Genomic DNA, 17,133 nt, shown 5'->3' with positions numbered 1-17,133 from the left:
ATCTAATTAAAGTTATTCTTGGACTCAGGGCCTGCGCACTTTCCCTTGGCTTTGCCATTAAGGCTGGTACTCTACCACTGTGCCACCAGTGCCTAGCACACAGTGACATTTAAGACAGTTAATTGCTTGTGGTATTCAGTTTCCCATGAGGAAACAGGTGATGTACTCAGATGCAAGTTGAGGATAGTTTAATAAATAAAGCACATTTGCAAAGGTGTATATATAGCAATACTTAGACAAACTACAAAAGACAGTGCAGTACCTAAATATGAAGAATCCAGGTAGCAGTTAGCAATCATCCTAAAGTGTCTAGAAGAGTCCCAATCACCAGAAACCAAAGAGCAGCCTTGGAGAGCTCACTGCTGCCAGCAGCGATGGCCTATGGTATGGGGAGATGAGTAGTAAGGAAAGCCAAGGTAATAAGTGATTCAAACTCATTGGTTAATGTCCTGAGGATGCCTCCCAAAAGCTAAGCAGAAGCTAGAGAATAGAGGAGCTCACCAGTTCATCCTATAGGTCCTGTAGTTAGCTCTGCTGCTGGAGAAAGCAGAGTGGCTCTCTTCTATGAGTCCTTTTTTATGCCAAGCACTAAAACTCAACTTGCATATATGTGATTAAAAAAGACTTGCTAATAAGAGAGAAATCAAATTAAAATATGGTTTAACAAGTCCATGCCCAAATTACACTCCTGGTCAGCAGTCAAGCTAGGCCTTGCTCTGAGGTTCAAGTCGATGTTTAGAATCAGAATGATGTTCTATTTCTGCCTGCCATCTTTATCTCATGCTATATCAATGCTGCTCGATGTTTGAGGATAATAGAAATGACTGGAATAAACACCCCAGGAAGCTTGTTATTGTGAAGTGAGTTTTTATATTGTTTTGTGTTGATCTGTTTTTATGTCAGTGAACTCAGGGTCTTGTACTATCCCTGGTACTCTACATCTTGAGTCACACCTATACTTTTGCTGGTTACATGATATGAATCCCTTGGATTTGTCTGCTGGCTTCAAAAGCTTTATCCTTCAAGCTTAGCCTCCTGAATAGCTAGGATTAGAGGCATGTACTCCCAGTATCCAATCTTTATGTTATTTTCCCCTGCCATTACTGTCAGTTCCAAATTCCATCTTCACATCAAAAGTTCTATCAAAGCTGACCCTAAAACCTCTTATAACTAGTGGGTGTGACAACTTCCATCAGATACCATTTTGCCTACACAATAATCATACTGGCTCCATTTTCCTGAATAACAATGACACAAGTAATGTGTTGTATTCTGTAGCCACAAGCCCCTCTGCTCAATTAACTGTACTTCTGTCATCCTTAGGTCTTAGACACGAACACATTTACTTTGTAAGACATTTTGAAAGATTCAGTTCCTCAGTCAATAAAGAAGGATAATAAAGCAGCTAGTAGATGCTATGCTAGATACTTGGGAGAGAATGAAAACACCACGTACCATAAGCAACAACTGGCTTTCTATAGGGGTGAGTCAATAACCACCCACAGGAGTGAGGACAAGTGTGGCTAAGTCAGGCCACTAGCACACAAGCTGGAGAGCAGCCATGAGCTTATCCCCTCACCCCCAGGGAGTTCTGTTCCCAAGTTCTATCCATCTTATTCTGAACTTGCTTATAGAGTACACCCCTGCAATGTGCACAAATCACCCCAACTCCATTCCTTGAGTCAATCAGGAATTCTGTACTCCATCTCTTAGGGAGGAGACCCGGTTTCGAAACATCAGTCCCTTTGTGCAATGGCTTGCCTCAAAATAGATCAAATTGGAATTTGTCCCTGGGAGTTCTTAGTTCTGATTTTAAATTTGGGCAGGACATTTTTTTTCATGCCTGATCTTGATGGAAATAGCACACAGCAATCTCTCATCTTTCTTGGGGAAAAGGCACATGAGCTGGCATAGCTCCTCCTTTCATGATATACAAGCACCAGTATTGCATTTGATAATTTAAAAAAAATCCACAGTACAGTGTGTCACCTTTGGAGGGTTGGGGAGAGCAGGATGAGAAGGAAGAAAAGAAAACCAGAGCTGGTTTCCTAGACACAAGTTTCAGTAGTTCTGAAAAACTGGATAAAACTGGATCACATTTCTATACTCATTTGACAGTTTCCCAGTAGCAGCAAGAAGGAAAACCCATTGATTATCCTTATGATAATTACATGTCGAAAAGCTGTTTTCTTGATAATTCTAACAAATGAAAACGTTTATTTCACTAAAATCCCAATCTCCCACACCTCTCCCCCTTTCTCTCTTTCCACCCCCTCCATTGTGTTCTGAAATTGCAACTTGGACTTAGGTCATCTCACTGTCTGCTCAAGCCTGGCACACCACCATTTGAGCCACAGCTCCACTTCCCTCAAATATTTCATGATGCATATTGATGCATATTTCATGCAGGACTTCTAGGTTAAATAAAAAAATCCTCTCATAGAGTACTGATTTGTGCACACCGATATAACCATTGAAAACAAAGGCTTTGATTATACAGACCTGCTGCAAGAGATCCTTAAAGAAAAAAAAAGCAATGATCAAGTCCCTTACTGGGAAAAGCTTGTCTCCCATCTCACCAAATCAATCTGTAAGTTTGGAAAAGCTCTGCTCTATTTCCTAGCAACATGAGTAAACATTGTACTATATCCAATGCCCAAGATTCATAACCATGTTAATCTGTGAATACTCAACTTAATTAGAGATTAGAGTTTTCAATTGTATTTTTAGTGCACTACAGTTTTGCTAAATTATGATTATCAGTGGCTAAGTGTGCTTACGTCTGCAGAACTCAACGACTGAAAATGAATCATTTATTTCCATCTTGACACGACTGCTTTCTCAGAGGCGCTGTTCTCTGGGTTCACGGGCTGTGGAGTCATTGGAATTCTATGCTTAAAACACAGCTTGGAGACCTCATTTATGAAAATTCCTTTAAACCTTTCACCACTTTGACAAATCCAGTCCAAGTTCACTGAGCCAATTCAAAAGTAGCTCTCAGCCCTTTTATAGGTTTTCAATTACACCAACACATCTCACCAGAGCCATCGTGCTTAGAGAAGTATATTTTAGTTGCAGAGAAGCATGAGTTCTTTTCTTAAGAGATCCAAATGAAACAGCTTTGTCCAAACCAAAGCCAACAGACACAAAGCTTTATCTATGTTGAACTGTCCTTATCTTACTAAAGACAAGAGCATCAAATTACTTCAACATGGTTAATATTTAGTTATTTATCACAAGATGTTTGCTATTTTCCTAGCTTTTACAAATGTGAAAACAAAGAATTGGCAAGCACCTTACCCTCAAAGTGTTCCAGAAAATCGAGGAATTATTCAAAACTTTTGCTAACTTCATTCATCTCTCTAATACATAGCATGAGACAGTAGGATTTACTTCTCTTGTACATAATCAGAAAAAATAATTCCCAGGCAGGTCAATGAGCATTTCAGGTCAGAGCCATGATCCATTCCGATGTCCTCTCGAAGTGGTCCCGACAAAGTCAGACTCTTGTTTGTCTTGTCTAGCACGACTCTGATTACCTCAGGTCTGCTTTGAAAAAATGTTTATAGCTGGGTGCTGGTGCTCATGCCTGTAATCACAGCAACACAGGAGGCTAAAATCTGAGGACTGGCATTCAAAGCCAGCCCAGGCAGGAAACTCCATGAGACTCTTATCTCCACTTAATCATCTGAAAATGGTAAGTAGCCACTATAGCTTTAAAGTGTTAAAGCACTAACCTTGAGCAGAAAGGCTCAAGAATAGCACCTTAGGCATGAGTTCAAATCCCAGGACTGCAAAAAATAATGTTTGTATATCAATTCGATATCCATTAATATCCCAATTTCATTCTTTACTGAAATAAAGGAAGCAATCCAAAAATTCATATGAAATAATAAAAGGCCTCATATAGCAAAAACAATCCTTAGAATAAAGAACAGCACTGGAGGAATATCAATACCAAACTTTAGACTCTATTACAGAGCTGTAGTAATCAAAACAGCTTGGTACTGGCACAAGAATAGGCCTGAGGACCAATGGAATATAACTGAAGACCCAAAAATCAACCCATAGACCTATGGCCACCTAATCCTTGATAATAGAGCCAAAAAAATTGAATGGAAGAAAGACAGCCTCTTCTTCAACAAATGATGCTGGCAGAACTGGTTAAGTACCTACAAAAAACTAAAGTTGGATCCTTCTATGTCACCCTTCCCCAGAATTAATTCCAAATGGATCAATGAGCTTGAAATAAAAGCACATACCCTGAGAACTTTATAAGAAGGAATAGGAGATACACTAGGTCCTTGGCACAGGTCGAAACTTTCTTAATAAAGACCCAGAAACACAATACATTAAAGGAAGTTTGGACAAATGGGACTGCATTAAACTGCAGAGCTTCTGTATGGCAAAGGACATAGCCAGCAAATTAAATAGAAAGTCCAAAGAGTGGTAGAAAATCTTCATTAGCCATACAACAGACAAGGGCCTCATATCTAAAATAGATCTACAGCTCAAAAAAATTGAATCTTTCCAAAACAAATCTCCAAAGAAACAACCATCCCATTAAAAGATGGGCCAAAGACTTAGAGACTTCTCTGAAGAGGAAATAAGAAGGTCTATCAACACATGAAATACTCAACATCCCTGGCCATAAAAGAAATGCAAATCAAAACAACTTTGAGATTCCATCATACTCCAGTTAGAATGGCCAGGGTCAAGAAATCTAATAACAACAGATGCTGGTGGGGATGTAGCCTGGAGGGATCACTACTACACTGTTGGTGGGAGTGTAAAATCGTTCAACCACTATGGAACAGTGTGGCGGTTCCTCAAAAGACTAAACATAGAGCTCCCCCATGACCCAGAAATCCCACTCCTTGGCATTTACCCAAATGTCCAGAAACAAGGACATGCTAAAGCCACTAGCACAACTATGTTTACTGCAACATTATTTACCATAGCGAAGATAAGGAACCAACCCAGATGCCCCTCAGTAGATGATTGGATCAAGAAGATGTGGTATTTATACAAGATGAAATTCTATGCTGCCATCAGGAAGAATGACATTGCCCCATTTGTAAGGAAAGGGAAAAACTTGGAAAAAATCATATTAAGTGAAGTAAGTCGGACCCAAAGAAACATAGGCTCAATGATTTCCCTCATTTGTAATAATTGGTACACATCTAGGACTCTCCTAGCAGAGGATTACAGTAGCTCAAAACCTAGGTACATAAGGTCACATAGGATGAGACTAAATGAAATGAACTGTAGGATATGGGAAATAAGAGGTTTATCTGTGTGTTTTTCTTAATGTACTATGTTATTTCTCTTTTCATTTTTTGCCCATATGGTTAATCTCATATTGTTACTGTATCTGATTTTGTTACCTGGTATATTGTATATAGGATTATTGGTTTATTTGAATGAAATAGGGAAGGGAAGGGGGAAAACATGATGATTACTAGGGGGTGAGGGGAGGGAAACAGGAACACACACATGAGAAGAGGTATCAAGGTGTGAGAAGTAATGCATCTACTACCTGATGAATGTAACTAACACCTCTATACATTATCCTGACTATAAAAAAAGAATGTTTGTATAGCCAAGTGCTGGTGTCTTAGGCCTACCATCCTAATAACTCAGGAAGCTGAGATTTGTGGATCATGGTTTGAAGCCAAACCCAGACAGGAATGCCTATGGGACTTTCATCTCCAATTAACCACCCAAAAGTCAGAAGTAGAGCCGTGGCTCAATTGGCATAACACTTGCCTTGAGCTCAGGGATAGTGATCAGGAGTTCAAATCCCAGGATTGGCATACACACACACACAAAAGTCTTTTTAACTCAAGAGAAAGGCAATTTGACCAGAAATTTCAACTAAAACATGCCTCTTGTAAAGACTAAATTAATGGACTAATAGAGTTTTAGAGCTGTTAAATTTTAGATGGGCTAGACAGCCAAATCACTAGACATTTAAAGCACATATTCCCTTGGATGGTTGAATAATAGGATTGTCACATTCACTTCTAATGATTTATTAGGATTTGGGTAAACAGGCAAAAATGTTTATATGACTTAGCAGATCAAACTAATATTTTCTCCCAATTTCCAACTCTGAGTTTAGATGAATTGTGATGATGATGGCTTATAGGAGTGCCAATCTTTGTTGTATAATATTAAATAGGATTTATTACTGGAGCAAAATATATACAGTTATTTAGTATGACATGCAAAAATTATAACACTGTATGTGCAAAAGCAAAGTTACTCAGGATTTATATAAATCTCCTGTCCTCTCAGGACAGGGAGGGCAGATTCTGAAATGCCTGGAAATTCAGCAAGCTCATCATGATGACTTTAACAGCTCCCTGCTGCAGCCTTTCCTTTCCCTGAACATTAAAAGTTAATGTTCTGTATGTCAGCTGGTCTTTTGGTAATCTCGGCACAAGGCTTGTTTGATGGCTGAGTTCTTGCATTTGGTCTGTCTTTTGTTTGCTTCTTCATTCTGCTACAAAACTCTTACAATAGGACATGTTAGACTACTTCTCAGTTCCTTCTTGTTTGTTACAAGATGAAACTGAAGTTATACAAGTGTGTATAGGTTCAGTTCAGTGTTTAGAGAGTTCTGGCCTTGCAACTGCAGAGCCTCCATGCATACAGTCTGACTCAATTAGGTTCTTGGGCTCTGCATAGGACTAGTAGGTGGAAAGGGGAAGCTGAGACAGGGGAGGAGGGTAGTATACAAAGACTGGAGAAGTGTGCCTTTGTATGCTATCCTTTCAGCTCCTGGAATTCCAAGTAACCTACCTTCCTTTCTTCCTCTCCCTTCTTCCCTCTTTCTTCCCTCCTTCCCTCCCTCCCTTTCTTCCTTCCTTCACCACATATCGAACACTTGAACACTCACCGTGTGCCTACCAAACACTGTACTCTACTGGGCATAGAAAGAGGCCAGATATGCATGCTCTACTCTCAAGCTCACAGAGAGCATGGGAGGCTTTGACCATCACCAACTGAAGACTTGGGTGCTGAGGGGGAGAGAGGAAATAGTCATGGAATATTCCTGGGGGCTTGGAGTTCAAACCCACCCTTTTCTAGGGGTCTGCTAGCTGCACATGGCTGGAGAGCCCTGGAACTGTGGCTGGTATGATATGTGCATCAAATCTCAAAGACTTTAGAATAGAAATAGAAAGAAAGTAAGGCATCCAGTTAATGACTTGTGATAATGATTGGCTATGGAAATGCTAGGATTCAAGAGCTAAATAAAACATACTAAAATTAATGACACTTGTTTTCACGTAGAATGTAAAATTACCAAGATGGTGACACTCACAAATCCTTGCATTTCTACATGTCACTGCCACATCTGAAGAGTCACAACAACATGTACAGAGAAAAATTTAGGAGGATCCCAGAAGCAGGGAGGTGAGTGAGCCCTCAGAAGTACAGAAAAACCAAGACAAAATACAGGAAGCCCATTGGGCTAGGAGGAGAGGGCAGAGAACGGTGAAAACTTGGCTTTTTGAGCTAAGTTTCTTGTCAGGATTGACAGGCAGCAAAAACAGGCCAGAACATAAAGACTGCAATGATAACATTTCAAGCAAACTAGAAGCAGTTTATAGTGAGCAGTGGCGTACTACACAGATCAAACACAGACAGGTAACTATCCAGCTGTGGCTGTCATCTGGCTGCTCAAACCTTCTCATCTGCAAAGGCAAGACTGATTAACTGCTCTGCTTCTGTGTTCCCCTGATTCTTTCAAGGAAGTCTATGGAAACCTGAGCATCATGAACTTAACTGGGGGAAGAAAAGGCTAGGCTAGAGGAGGAGACACTAAAATTCTGAACCTGCCAAAAATGGAGAAACTTGAGTAGGAGAGAGAGAGAAAAAAAAAAACACACACACGTTTTACCCTGGAGACTGAGGCAGGAATATGCCTAGGCATATTTGCTTGAGATGTTATCATTGTGGTCTTTATGTTCTGGCCTGTCTTTGCTGCCTGTTAATATGCCTAGGCATATTCCTGCCTCAGCCTCCAATTGCTAGAATTATAGGTTTGGCTCACCAATCCCCAGCCCAACAGCACAAGTTATTTTTACTTTCTTTTTCATAAAATGTACATGATATTTAAATTATTTATGGTTCTTCCAGCAAGATATAAATAGATTCAAATGCTACAAGCTCAGGACTTGTGGCTGTGTGATCACCAATTGCTGTGCTTATAGGGATCAGTAAATATCTGTGCAAAAATCACCTGGAAAATCTGCAGTCATTTCTACTAACGAGTACCTATGGAGTCAGAATTGTCTATGAATGTGTAAATATCACCCAACAATGTAGCAGGAATTTATCCCAACATGATCAATGCAGAAGTCTCATCTTCAAGAATATTACCTTCTCTTTGTGTGAAAAAGTTAAGGGGAAATAGAAGGAGCTGAGATTTTTCAAGCACTACAATGGTGACCAGTCCCTGCCCTTGAGCCCTCTAGAGTGTGGAAGCTGTTCATGTGAAATATACATTTAATCTACTTTGCACAGGAATGTGAAGGCTGAAGGAGGTCAGAACCAACAGAAGCTCAGATATTCCCTGGCCCAAGTCATAGTCTCCTTTGTGGGATAAATGAGCAGAGGCAGCATAAAGTCCCCCAGTGACACAGATCTGGTTCTGCATTAATCCCATCTCTCCATTTGTCAGCTATACACAACTCCTTCTCTAAACTGCATTCACCATAGTTTAAAGCAGAGTTTACAGTGCATGTTTTGGTGACGGCTTGGCCGTAACATGTTTTCCAAAAAGGGATGACAAGTGATAAATGCTCAGTAATGTATTTATTTCCTGGTCAATAATCAGCAGTGACTATTAGCTTTCTTCAGGATCCTGGCCTTTGACTTGTTTAACTTGATATCTCTAGAAATCCAAAGACGGAATTCAGTAGACTCCTGAAATCTCTGTAATTAAATATGAAGTGGTAGATGTTTGTCACATCTTTCTCAACCAAGGGAAGAATAGATAGGTTGCATCAGAACCTCAATAGGATTTCAGCCTGAAAACTGATCAATCACCACTGAACTTTTGTGGCTCCCAATGTAATTGGGATTATCCCAACATGTCTGTAGGCTACCCCTAAATGGCTCAGACACAAGCTGAGTCTGTGTCTGTATTTTGTACACAGGGGCACAACTTCCCTCAATAGGCAGCCTTTACTTCCTGCAAGTAATAAGATCGCAGGAATATGACTAGACTTTTAAGGTAGAATTCATCTTTATATCAGCTATAGTCCTAGAGGGCTTACTTCTCAATATCTTGCCCATCATCTTTTTAATGTAGCCACTTCATCTTAAAACAAGGGGAGTCATAGGAACATATTTCAAGTGGTAGGTGGATCATACGCCCAGCTTGTAAGAGGCCTTGGCTTCTGTCTCCAAGTGATCCTAGATGAACACAGAGTCAAGTTAAATCTTATTTCTGTTCCTCAGCAATTCAGACAAGTGTCTGCCAGCTTGGCACTCTCCAAAGAGAGTGAGTGTGTTTTAAGCAAGCCTCCTCCAACTTTTCACATCTTCATGTCTTCATACATAAGAAAAAGATGGCAGCCAACACCTCCTTCCTAGGCTTGCTGTGAGTATTAAATAAGAAAGCAATTGAAAGGCATCTGGGAAAACACCCAACCCAGAGTAACTCATAAATAGTAACTATTAAACATCTTCTTTGATGGAAAAAAAGGATTCTGCATCTGGTCTCCAAAGCATGGATTTAGAGGTTTACTTTGAACTAGCTGATTTTTTCAGCCTCTTTCTTAGTGAGCAAGTGAGAAAACCATTATAAAACATTTGGGAAAGCATCTGAGCAGCAACTTCAAAGACAACCTGTCTTGAAAGCTAATATTCTAACATGTAAGGGTGAGAATCAAGTTTAAGGACATAATAAACCTACAACTCACACTTTGCATTCATTCAAACATTCCTGAGCATCTATGTCTAAACACAATGATCAAAAAAATCTGCAAAGGACATCTCTGTTTGGGGGCCATTTGCCTTGCCTAGAGGTGAGGAGAGAACCACACAGCCAAGGCCATCCAACAGGATAAAGCACTATGTAGGCAGAAGACAGGAGTGGGGGTGGCTATTCAACAAAGGTTTCTTTCTTTTTTTTTTTTTTTTTTTTTTGCCAATCCTGCGGACTGAATTCAGGGCCTAAGCACTGTCCCTGGGCTTTTTTTTAAATATAGTTTTTATTGTAATTAATAGAAGGGTTACATTATATTTGCCAGATAGAAGGTGCATTACTTAATAATCACTGCTACCCCTTCTCATGTTTTTATCCCCATTTCCCTCCCCCCATCCCCCTTCCCTCATCTTGTTTTCCCCCTTCCCTATCCTATTTCAAATAAACAAAAATATATAGAATATATCAGATAACAAGGTAAGATACTGTAACAATATGAGTTAACCAAGGGATAACAAAAGAGATGAGAAATAATATAGTGTGTTAAGAACAAGTCACACATTATATGGCTCTTGTTTCTATATCTTGGAGGTCCTTTCATTTAGCCTCATCCTATGCAGCCTTATGTATCTAGGTTTTGTGCTACTGTAAGCCTCTGCTAAGAGAGTCCAAGGTTTATGCTAATTATGACAAATGAGGGAAACTATTAAGACTTTGAGTCTGGCTTGCTTCACTTATTATATTTTCTAAGTCTTTCCATTTCCTTACATAGGGGGCAATGTCATTCTTTCTGATGGTAGCATAGAATTCCATTGCTGTATAAATACCACATCTTGTTGATCCAATCATTGACTGAGTGTCCCTGAGCTTTCTCAAGGGTAATGCTCTACCACTTGGGCCACAGCACCACTTCTGGCTTTTTTTTGTGTACCTGGTACTAAGGAATTGAGCCTGGGTCTTCATGCATGCTAGGCAAGCACTCTACCACCAGGCTAAACTTGGGGCCCCAACAAAGGCTTCTTAAAGGAACAACAGTTGACTCTAGAAGGATGACAGATGCTCAGTGACTCAAGAATGCAGCAATGTCATCCATTTCACCTAGACAACAGCATGTAAAAGTATGAGACCAAGAGAGTTCTGAGAAGTTGTGTTTCAAAACAGAAACAAAATGTCTAATTTTATGAATGGTGAATTAAAAAAAAACTTACATGACTATGACAAGAGTGTCTTAAACATTTAAATCTAGAAATGGCACTTAGGGGTTTTATAGCAAACTCTAGCCTGAATAATGAAAAGCCAGAGCAGACTGTTTTAGAAAATGTTACTGCATCAGATAATGGCACATTCACTCATCCAATTAACATTTATTGAATATCTTTGGGGGTCCTTAGGATTGTGCCATAAAAAGTATTCACTCAGGTTGGAGCTGGTCCATTTCAGACCCTTCCATAAAGAGCAGCTATGTGTGTTATGCAGACTAATGGTGTGGACTCATTGTGTAAGTCAGGTGGTTCTGTCTGCCCTAAGTTGCACTTGATGGTAGGATACTAGGATACCACCTGAACTTCAGTCTGCCTATCTGTCCATAGGGCTGCTAAAATAATAATTCCAATGGATTCATAGGTGAAACACTGGAATGAACTTGGAATTTCTCTCCCCTTACATTTATGGAAGAATCTGGATGAGGCATTGTGTGCAGCTAGCTTTTCTTTGTCTACTTTAATCCAGCCACTGCATATGGGAGTGTGTGTGTGTGTGTGTGTGTGTGTGAGTGTTGAACCTGAGTCTTTCTGTGTAACCAGACTGACTTCAAAGTTGCCATCCTCTGGTCTCAGCCTCCCATACCATGTGCATGGTTTTGCATGGACTCAACATATTCATACACCTATATCTTAACATAAATATGCCCAAGTTGTTGTGTCATAACCTGACCACTTTCCATACATGAATCTTCAAGTGTCCATGTGTTGTGAGATTTACTGGCCTTGCTACTCTGCCACCATCTTCACTTTCTGAGCACAGTGTTCCAGTGTTCTCTGAGGAAGCACCAACCTCTTATTCTGTAGATCCTCATGTAACTGTTGATTAATGCTTCTGGCTCAAAAGTCCACACCACTCAAAGTAGGCCACAAGGTCCCTTTGCTGCTAGATAAGCTGAGTCCACAGGAAGACAACCAAGGTGTGCCCCAGGAAAAAAAATCCCCTTCTCTCCAGAGCAGTTGTTTCTGGGCTGAGGGTGGCTCTGATTTTCCTTTGAATTGTTGGAGTTGCCTCAATTTTGTTGTCTATTGCCTTACAACTAAAGAAATTTCACTACACACAACAATCCACTGAATTTGAAAAGTAAACAACAGCCCACATCATAGCATCTTCTGTACCTTCCAAAGTATTTTCATCTTCAATTTATCTCTTTTAGCCAACCTTTCTGGAACTGAAGTTTCCTCCTCCCCCCAAATAAATCACTTATTGATTTCTCTATTTCTCAGAACAGCACAATCATTCTTAGAGTCACTTAAGCTTTTTTAAATCTCAGAATGATTTTGACTCAGAGCTTTCACTGACCCATATCATCCCTCACCTAATCTTAATCTGGGATCTGCTGGAGAAAGTCCTTTGCTTCTCACTTCCCCTGATGGAACCAGAAGGAACTCTCCCTTCCTTCAGGCCACACTCTGTGGACTTTGCCTCCTGCCTACTGTGTTCGTCTCAATGCCACTGTCTGAATATGTTTTTCTGATGTGGTCTGTAGAACCAGATTACAAAACAGTGAAGTTTGGGGGGAAATCAACCGAAATTCTGAGCTTTCAATCTGCAGCTCTGCCCTCTACCTCCCATTCCTTAGCAGAATGCCTCTGCCACAACAAAGTTGACACAAAGGTGTAGATGCCTGCAAACAATAAAGCTGGGATTTCATTCCATTCGAAGTTCCTTCTCATCTTAAGTGGAGTCTTTCCACTCCCCTGAATCTGGGTGGCTTGCTATGTTCTGTGGGAGAAGAGCTAATGTGATACAAACAGAGGTTTTAAGTCAGTTTTTGCACTGGTGATAGTTCCTTTGCTGCCTCTAGAACATGAGTTGGTGCTGTGTGAATCAGCTCAGGCCAGTCTCACCTGAGAGTGAGGCTAACTGAGACCATCCCACAGGCTGAGGGACCCCAAACAGAATCAGCAGAAGAATTGTCCAAGTGGACCCAAACCAAACCGATAATCAACAGAATTATAAGCCATAGTAGCTTTAAGCAACTAAGTTTTGGGGTGATTTAACAATTGACCCATAGATAAATGATAAAACATCAAAGCAGATATGGTTACCTGGTCTCAAAATGCCTTTTCAATCACGAGTTTCTTGAGAATTCAATTATAAAACATTTTTGTTTCTGTTTTAAAGTATATTACTTTGGCAAGGGGGGAAGGGGTATGCAAGTGGTGGGCCTTGAACTCGAGGCCTCATGCTCAAGATTGAATCCTGCTTATATTTCCAATGAGTTAATTTTTCATGTGTTCTATTTTCTTCCTTTTTAAAAGGTTCTTGTGATGAGATTATTACACATTTAATTTTATGTTATACAAATGTGCAAAGTGGACACACAATAACTAGAAATCAACTAGAACTTTTCCAGGGCCTGAAACCAATCATAAAAACCAAATCACTATTTTTGTTCAATAACTTAAAAATCTTTAGAAAAAGGAGCTAAGATATAAACTATAAAATACAAATCTGGTTATGTAACTTAAGAATAAAACATATTATACATTTAAGTAACACAGCTATGGACTCATTTCCAGGAAATTTTGCCCTGCCAGTGAACTTACAATGGAAGGGCTGGCTGAAGGAAACAATTCTATTTGTGTCTGGAGAAGCAACTATTTGATTTCCACCAAATATCATTTATCTCCCAAGACATGTATTTCTCCTGTGTGGTTTGTAACTGTAACCTGAAACATTGCCAAAAATGAGGCAATTTTATTCTAAAAGTGTCACCAATTCTCTGGTTGCTCTTCAATTAGATTTTGCATTTAAAAGAAAAGCCCCTTGTGTTTCTCATAATGATGCACCTGCTTCTTAGGAGATTTCCCTTTTTGACAAGAAACAGTCTGGAATCTGGCAAAAATTATAAAAAAGGCTTCAGGCTTTCTATGATTATATCAAAGATCACTTGTCTGTATTAGATGGTTGTGTGGGTTTCTTTCTCTTGGTAGTGTATGTTGCTACAATTCTTTCCAAAACAAAAGCGTGTCCACATTTGTCTGACCTGTACTATGTATCTTCACTGCTCGGTCTGCCCCAACAAGTGCCTGCTCCCAGCCAAGCTGTCAAGCAGGAAACAATTCCCTTGCTTTAGTCATTTCCTTTCAGAAATCAACAAACAGTAAATGTCAAATTCGTGAACACATCATTTCAAATGAACTGGTTTGGAAACTTCACAAAATGCTTTAGAGACAATGAATCATACAATGAAGACCCCTCTTTATATTTTATTTCTAAGAATCATTCCTTTTCTTTCTGACACTCGACGTCTGTGTCTAACACTGGACAATCTTCCATAATGCTCTCCTTTTAGACATCTGTGAGGAGGATCAAAATGTCACATCCTTTCCCCGGTAGCTCCAAGGATGCTTTTAGGGTATCTATCACCTTGCCATCTACCACGCTGAAAAGTAGCCAGTAGACGTTTTCCCCCCAAGGGGGTATACATTAGCATATTTGTTTCCCACACGTTCCCTTCTTCCTTTTTGAAATGTTCAATATGTACAAAGACATAGAGATGTCATTACAACAGAACCCATTACAACAGAAATAGATTTTTTTTTTTTGCCTTCCTACAGATGCAGCAAGGAGGAGCTGTGCACACAGACTGCGTGTGTGGAGTGACACCTTGGAGAAGGGTCTCTGTGCACACGTGTGCACACGTGTGATCCTCATAAACCTCCCAGACAACTCGCAGTTGATTCGCCCTCTGCAGCCTGGCCTGGCTCCAGGGCACGTGCTGAGCGGCGGGACTGTCCAGTGAGACAGGGGCCAGGTCCCCTGCGATGGACACTTGTCATTTACAGCCAAGAGGACGAGCCAGGGCCTCCCGCGGGCGGGCACACAAAGCCCCCACCCCCGCCCCTGGGGACAGCTCTTCTTCCTTAATGAACTTTCCCAAGGAAAGCCGCCCGTGTTCCCACAGGAAAAAACACCGCGGCCCATTGAAAAGGAGCCACAATGCTGTTGCCTTTTTGTTTCCTCAAGACTTTCTTCTGCGCGAGCCATGGTAGCGTGTTCCTCCAAGAATGCTAGTATTTCCTGTGGAAACTGTCTGGGTGCCAGAAACAGCTCGGAATTATCCCTCTTTTTGAAAAAAAAAAAAAAAAGAAAGAAAGAAAAAATGGAATAAACAACGTGGCATTGACAATAGCCAAAAATCGGCTCCAGGCCACTTACCACCTGCAGGTGAAAGTCCTCAGCGCCGGCGAGGCCAGGAAACAGTCCCCCGGGAGAGGCGGCGGGGCGCGGGACTGCGCGCGGGGCCCGGAGCCAGGGCTGGACGGGGCGGCCCGGGGGCCGCGGGGTCGGGGGCGCAGGGCTCCCCCGGAGGACGGGAGCCCCGGACGCCCCTTCTCTACCGTCAGGACTGCCGCCGCACTGCCCCGGCTGGAGCTGACTTGGTCCCTGTGAGTGTCAGCTCCGCGGGGCCCGAGCACTGTCGCCCCGGCCTCGGATGCCACCCGAGGGGGGCCGCGGAGCCGAGCCCACGGCGCCGGACCAGCCGCCGACCAAGCCTGGGAACAATCCCCGGGAAGCCGAGGCGGGAGCGGCTCCCCCTTTCTTCCTCCCTCCCTTCCCTCGCCCGAGTCCCGCCTCGCGGCCGCCGCCTCGGTTACTATAGAGACCTCCCCCGAACCCCCGCCGCCGCGCGCCGCGGCTCCCCGGGCAGCGGGACCCGCGGCACAAAGGGAGCCCGGGGATCTCGGGGCGGCGGCGGGGCTACACCCGCCGGGATCGCCCGGCGCAAACTTGGAAAGGATCCGGGGCTCGCGCCGCCGCCCCTTGCCTCCCAGCGGCGCCCGCTCACTGGAGATCGAGTCTCACCGGGTTACGGGGCCCGCGGGCGGCTCGGGAGAGCGGGCGGACCGACCGACAGACGGGCGGACAGACGGGCGGACGGACGGCGGCGGCGCCCAGAGCCCGGAGCGATCACGTCGGGAGCGGGGCTGGCGGCGAAGGCGCTGCCGCGGCCCCGCTACGTCACAATGCGGCCGGGCCGCCGGCGCCGCTCCCCCGGCCCCCCAACGGACGCGCGCGGGCGGGGGTGGCCCCGGGCGGCCGCGGGCCCCGAGCCGGCGCGGGGGACCCCGGGACGCGGCGCGGGCGGGAAACGGGGCGCGGTCGCCGATGCCCAAGCTGCGAGAACCTCCGCGCTCGCCGGCTGCCTGGAGACCCCGGCGCCAGCTCTCGCCCGCTCGGCCTGATTGACAGCGACCCCCCGCCTCCGCGCGGCGCCCCCAGCCCTGCCCCGCCCCCTGCCCGGACCCCGAACCTGCGGGTCCCGCTCACCTCCGCGCTCCAACCTCCACTGCCTTCTGTTCACCCGCAAGTCGGCTTCTCCTCCCCGCCCACTCCAGCCCCGGCCTCCCCCCCACCCTCTCCCCCTCCCCACTTGCTTGGCAGTCTCTCCCCTGGAAACCAAGGCTCCCCTCACCGAGATCCGTGCGCCAACCGCTGCCACCTCATTGGTCCCCAATATATTGCAGAGTTCCAGCAAGCCCCGGGAACGAGACTGGGGGGGGGAGGGGAGGCACGGTCTCCGGGAGAGGGTGTTGGGGGAGAATCTGCCTTGGCACGGAGTCGTGCCCCCTCCCCCAGGCTCACCCACTCTCCGGGACTTTGCCAAGAAGCAGGGGCCAGGGAGGGGGCCTATCTGGGGATGCTTGGGGCTCACTTGGTGGGGGGGGCGGGGAGGACCTTATTAATTCAGCCAGGGGCCCACAGTAATGATCTGAGCGTCTTAGGCATCTGTGGATGGTTTTAGGGTACAGCACGGGGAGGGGGCGCCGGCAACCTGAGCAATGGCGGGAGGGGGGGTGGACTGCCTCAGTCCTGGTTTCCAAATGCACTCGGAGAGAAGTGGAAGCGTTTCTGGCCACCTTGGCCCCCGACCTTTGAAAAGCTTTAATGGATTTTTTTTTTTTTTTTTTTTTTTTGTA

General features: G+C 43.6%; 1 protein-coding gene across 6 annotated transcripts in view; it reads right to left on the bottom strand.

Annotated features, from left to right (window-relative positions):
• Positions 1-16,527, bottom strand: part of Sncaip (synuclein alpha interacting protein) — a 152,294-nt gene extending 135,767 nt beyond the window's left edge. For 3 of the 6 annotated variants that reach the window (XM_090340071.1, XM_090340072.1, XM_090340067.1), the window contains exon 1: positions 15,371-15,745. The gene's annotated coding sequence lies outside the window, so the exon portion shown is untranslated. Of the gene's footprint in view, positions 1-9,290; positions 9,430-15,370; positions 15,746-16,018; positions 16,128-16,483 lie in introns of those variants that run through there. The other 3 variants (XM_090340068.1, XM_090340070.1, XM_090340069.1) reach the window with 3 other exon arrangements.
• Positions 16,528-17,133: the final 606 nt, after the last annotated feature.

The sequence above is a fragment of the Megascapheus bottae genome, chromosome 10, assembly GCF_031878675.1.
Source record: "Megascapheus bottae isolate mThoBot1 chromosome 10, mThoBot2.hap1, whole genome shotgun sequence".
Lineage (NCBI taxonomy): Eukaryota > Metazoa > Chordata > Mammalia > Rodentia > Geomyidae > Megascapheus > Megascapheus bottae.
This window is presented reverse-complemented; position numbering and strand designations above follow the sequence as displayed.